This window comes from Echinops telfairi, unplaced genomic scaffold (assembly GCF_000313985.2).
Source record: "Echinops telfairi isolate 266 unplaced genomic scaffold, ASM31398v2 ScPeMD7_5868;HRSCAF=6743_1, whole genome shotgun sequence".
NCBI lineage: Eukaryota > Metazoa > Chordata > Mammalia > Afrosoricida > Tenrecidae > Echinops > Echinops telfairi.
This window is the reverse complement of record NW_022109768.1, coordinates 8,476,293-8,482,171: the sequence shown is the minus strand read 5'-3', so window position 1 is coordinate 8,482,171 and position 5,879 is coordinate 8,476,293. Positions and strand designations below refer to the sequence as shown.

At 38.3% G+C, this 5,879-nt stretch overlaps 1 protein-coding gene across 1 annotated transcript in view; it reads right to left on the bottom strand.

Moving 5' to 3' along the window:
- The window catches only part of IQCM (IQ motif containing M), a 417,529-nt gene that overhangs the window by 4,222 nt on the left and 407,428 nt on the right, over positions 1 to 5,879 (bottom strand). The window lies entirely within an intron of this gene.

The following is a 5,879-nucleotide window of genomic DNA, read 5'->3' as shown; positions in this document are numbered from 1 at the left end:
ATGTCTTGCCCAATTACTGAAAAGGTGCGAAAAACATAGATCAGAAGATATGTTTCTGACATTTCACAGAAATTCAACATATAGGTGTATCATTATGATCTACATTATACCATTATAGTAAGGGTCTTAGCAATTGTACAATCTATTTTTCTAGAAATATTTTAAATTAAAAGAATTTTATTTTGAAAAGAGTAAAGACACATGTAAAATTGATATATTTTTAACCTGTCAAGTAAATATTCTTAATCTTCATTTTTGTCAAAAGGCAAAATGGATTCAGAGAACAGTAATTTTGATTGAAACAAATGAAATCCTGAATAAAATATTAAATATACTCTCACTGCATTGCCAAGCTGGCAGAGAGGGAAGAAAACATAAATGTCAAAATGAACTCAGTAAACTGAGCAGGTATTTGAGTGTAGAAGTCAATTTTTGTTCGTTGGAGGTTTTCTGCTGAACCTGGAGATCAGAAATTCTGCCTTGAGCAGGGAGGAGACTTGAGAAAAACTAGAAGGTCCACCCAAATTGGGGAGCCTTGCAGGAGCCCACAATATATAGCTACAGCCCTCGGGGCCACACCCTTGGGGTAAAGGGAATGATGCCCTAGCTATTTTGCACTACTATAATAAAATATCACAGAGGGTGGCTTTAAAGAACAGGAATTCATATTCTCACAGCTCAGGAGCCCAAGATTCTGAATTCAGGATGTGGCTTTAGGTGGAGACCGATCCTTTGCTATTTCTGTTACAGTGTATTGCAGCAGTCCTGAGATTTACGGGATACAGAGGCATCTGTCATTGTAATCTATCTTCCTCTTAACCCTCTGTGGGTCTATGCCGCTGTCTGGAACTTTTTATACCTCAAAATTGTATTGATTTGAGTTTACCATATGTTGGGATGATCTCATTATCCAAACAAATAAGCAGAAATTCTAAACAAGGTAATGTTTACAGGTAGAGTGGTTAGACTTAAACACATTCATTTGCCATGCAAAGTCTACATTAGCAATGTCTGAGTACACACATCCATGTTCCCAACCGCCATAAAGTTTACTACATTATAAAGTTTAGAGATATAGCACAATTCCTAATAACAAATGGATGCTACTTTGCAATGTGCCTGAAGCACTTTTAGAACTGTATAATTCTGTTGAAGATGTGTTAGGATATCTGAAAATTTTCTTTAATTTTTGATGCGTGACAAGGTATGCTATATAGGAGGATAAACGTTGGACTAACAGATGTTACAACCACACCGACCACACCATTCAAACCACACCTAACTGCTCAGACTTATTAACGAATTTGACTGAAAAACAAATTTAGGAATGAGAACTACTTCTTTTTGATATCATGGTCTCAGAAGGTCTACATCATACACCGTACTATGTGAAGAATCGTATGACCATCCATTAAGTGGCAGATGGCTGTATTTTCTTGTTGTTGTTGTTATTCAGGGCTATCAAGTCCTAGTAAACTCACGTACAACAGAACAAAACACACTCCTACCTAGAACCATCCTTACAATGCTTCCTATATTGGAGGTCACTGTGTCAGTCATCTCATTAATGACCATCTTCCTCGTATTTGCTTTCCTCCTGTCCCAGGAAGAGGTCCCTTCCTAGGGGCTGGTACCTCCTGACAACATGCCCCAAAGTATCGCCATCCCCACCTCTAAAGAGGATTCTGACGGTACTTCTTCCAGGAAGGATTTGTTCATTCTTCTGGCATTCAGCATCTGTCCATTTTCCCTAAAACACCAACAAACACAAGCTCACTGCCATTGAGCTGGTTCTGACTCATCGTGACCCTAATGGACAGAGCAGAACTTCCCTTGTGGGTTTCCTGGAAATCGTTTTTTCGTTTTGTTTTAAGACTAGTCAAGTGTAGTGGTGAGGGAGGGTAGACAAAAATAGGTGGACCAGTAATTGACTGTAAGCAATCATTGTGAGGTCGGACCAGTCTCCTGGAGATCTGCACGGGAGTAGAAAGCCTTGTCTTCGCTCCACAGAACAGTTGGTGGTTTCACGCAGTTGACCATGTGCTCACTAACACCATCATTCAAATGCATAAATTCCTCTTCAGTTTTCCTTATTCATTATCCAGCCTTTGCATATATGTAATGTGATTGAAGAGACTATGGCCAGGGCCTGTGCTCCTTAGTCCTCAAAGTGGTATTGTTACTCTTTCAACACCATAAAAAAAGTCTTTAGCAGCAGATTAGTCCAATTTAATACCTTGCTTGATTTCTTGACTGCTGCTTCGCTGGGCTTTGATAATCGATCCAAGAGAAATTAAGTCTTTGGCAACTTCCCATCTTTTCTCCACTTATTATGATGTTTTTATTGGTGCAATTATGGGGATTTGTTGTGATATTAATTATTGGTATATTATGGGATTTTTTCCACCTTGAAATCAAGATGTAATTCATATTGATGGCGATAGTCTCTGCTCTTAATTGGTAAAGTTAACTATCTTCATCCTCTGCTGTCATCAAGCGAGCTTGTCTTCTGCACATTGAAAGTTGTTAATATGTCTTACTCTCGTCCTAATACTTCTTCATGCAGTCCAGCCTCTCAGATTATTTACTCAGCGTACTGATTGAATAAGTGTGCTGAAATGATTCAGCCTTGATGTGCATCGTTCCTGATTTCCATGAACTCAGCATTCCCTTTTTCTCTTTGCAGTACTGTCTCTTGATCGATTTACAGCTTCCACATGAGCACAAATAAATCTTGTGGAATTCACTTCCTCTTGATTTTATCCATACGTTTTATGATTCACACTTTTGAATGCTTTGCATATCTAATATAGCAAAATTAAACCATTTTCTGGTATTCTCTGCTTTCAACCATGATCCATCTGACATTAGCAATGATATACTTTTATTTGAGTCTGTTTCTGAATCCAGCATGATATCTCGTAGCTCCCCATCAATATGCAGCTGCTACAAATTGCTATTTGATTTTCTAGAACAATTTCACTTGCGTGTGATATTAATGGTATTACTTGTTATTTTCTACATTCTGTTGGATAATTCTTCCTTAGAATGAGCACAAATATAAACCTCTTCTACTTGTAGCTATCTTTTAAATTTCTTGGCACTAATGAATTAGCATCTCCAGTGCTACATTAGTTTGTTGAAAAATTTCAGTTGGTATTAAGTCAATTCCTTGAGCCTTGACTTTCACCATTTCCTTCAGTGCTTTTTTGATTGCTTCATTCAATTTCACTGATTCTTGAGCACATACTACCCACAGGAAATTTCTGATCTTTGACTAATTTGTTTCCGTATAGTGTATTCCTTACAAAAAGCATACTTTTTGATGCTTCCCGTGTATACAATATTTTCTACCCGATTGTTGTAGATGCAGTTTTCTGTTCAGACCAAAGGTGACCTTAGGTACAAACAATAGAACAAAGCAATATCTGATCCTGAACCATCCTCACAACTGGGATGATGCGTGAGCCTGTTGCTGCATCCGCTGTGTCAATACATCCTTTTTTGCTGACCTGCTCTTTACCAAGCTTGATGTCATTGTGCAGGGACTGCTCCCTCCTAATAATATATCCATAGTGTATATAGGTATCTCAGACTAGGGATCTTCTCTTCTAAAGAGCATTTGGTTGTACTTTTTCCAAGATAAATCTACTTGTTCTTAGGCTGTTGTTGTTGTTCGGTGCCATTGCCTTGGCGACAACTTTGTACAACAGAACAAACACCACCTAATCCCGTGCCATCCTCACATTTTTTCTTAGATCCTCTTATATTCGAGCTCATGGTTGCCGCCACTGTGCCAATCAATCTTTCCGAGTGCCTTCCTCGGTTTTTGCTTTCTCTCCACTTTACTGGGCTTGATGTCCTTCTTCAGAAACTGGTCTCTTCTGGTCACCTGTCCAAAGGACATAAGACAAAATCTCTCCATCCTTGCCTTGAAGACGCGTTCTAGCTGTATTTCTCTCAGGGTGATCTTTTTGTTCTTTTGGCAGTCTATGGTAATTTCCGTATTCTTCATCAGCAGCAGAGCTCAAATGCATGGAGTCTTTGCTCGTACTTATTCAGTGTCCAACTTACACATGCGGATGAAGCAATTGAAAGTCCCCTGGCGTGGGTCAGGTGGCCCTTAGTACTCAAAGTAGCATCCCTCCTTGTCAGCCCTTTCAAGAAGTCTTGTGCAGCAGATTGACCCAATGTAATGTCTTGTTTGATCTCTTTACTGCTGCTTTCTTAAGCATTAAATGCGAATCTAAGTAAGGTGACATTCTCGACAAGTTCAATCCTTTTTCCACTTATCATTATGCTATCGATTGGTCCTATTCTGAGGATTTTTCATTTTCTTTATATTGAATTGTAGTCCATATTGAAGACCGAAATCCTTTAGAGAAAGAGGGTGGCTTGGTGGCCGAATTCTCACCTCCCAGGCCATGCTCCTGATGTGTAAACATGACCTGCCTGTGAGGGGAGGCTGTCTGTGGTTCTGAGGTTTGCTCTTTAGGCAGTCTATGATAATTTCTGTATTGTTCGCAAACACCTAAATGCACATGTATCAATTATTCTTCAGCCTTCCTTTTACATTGTACATCTTTCACATGCATATTTGGTGACTGAAAATATATTTGTTTGGTTCAGGCACAACTAAATTCTCAAAATGACATCGTTGCTCTTTAACACTTTAAAAAGGTCTTGTACCAGAAATTTACCCAATGCAATACATATTTTGAGTTCTTGACTGCTGCTTCCATGAAAAATTCATCAATATTGCAACTCTTTGCTTGAAATTTTCTTCAGTTCCTTCACCTTAAGAAATGTGGCCCATGTTTTTACCTTGTGGCTTTCTGACTCCTGGTTTTGTGCCTGGATTTTTAGCTTTTCTCTGTGAGTTTTGCTTTAAATTTATCATCATCTTTTATTTCCTCACTTCTTCCTGTGATTTTAGTCTATGTTCAAGATTGAGTCTGAGTCTTTTTATAACATCGACTTTTGTATTGTATTTCCCACTTTTCAATGATCCTCTTTCTCTATGTATGATGTTCTTAAAGTCAGCCCAGAATATATTGGATCTCAAGCACTTAAAAGTTCAGCACCTCGAGTCAAATCTATTCATGAGGAGAATCTAAATTCAGGTTATAGGTACTGAATATTGTATTTTTTTGCTATACAATCTTGTTTTCATTTTCTTCACTTTCAACTTGAACAAGTGATTGAGTCTTCTCTAATCTGCCCCTAGTCTTCTCGTCGGTGATATGGAGATTCTCTCCACAGATGTTTTCCGTTTGGTTCCTATGTCTTTCGTTTAGCGAGGTCCATGTGCAGCGTTACTGTTTGTGTTGTTGAAAAAAGGGCTGGCAATCAATAAGAAGATGGTCTTGGAAAACTGTCAGATGTTCCTCGGCATTGTTTCTGTCACTATGACCATATTTTCCAACTACTGACCTTTTCGCTTTATTTCTAACTTTTACTTTCCAGTCACTATCAATTACAAATGTGTCTTGGCTTCATGTATGATCAATTTGCATGCATGATAAATTGGTACAATTCTTCAGTTTCTTCATTTTAAGACTTACTGTTTGGGGTGTATATTTAAATCGTAGCATATCAACTAGTCTTCCTTATAGGTATATGGAGATTATTTTATCACTGATATCATTATACTTCAGGATAGACCTTGAAATGTTCTCCATAATAATGAATGCCATTCCATTTTTTTTTTTTCTTGAATTTGTCAGCATCAGGTCAATGTCAGTGAGTTTGGTGTTGTAAACCATACTATTGTTCAACCAAACCTTGGCATCGTAAACCATACTATTGTTCAATTCTACTGGCCCATATCAGCGAACTTCCGCTTGCTAATGCCTAGCATGTGGATCTGTGCATCCACT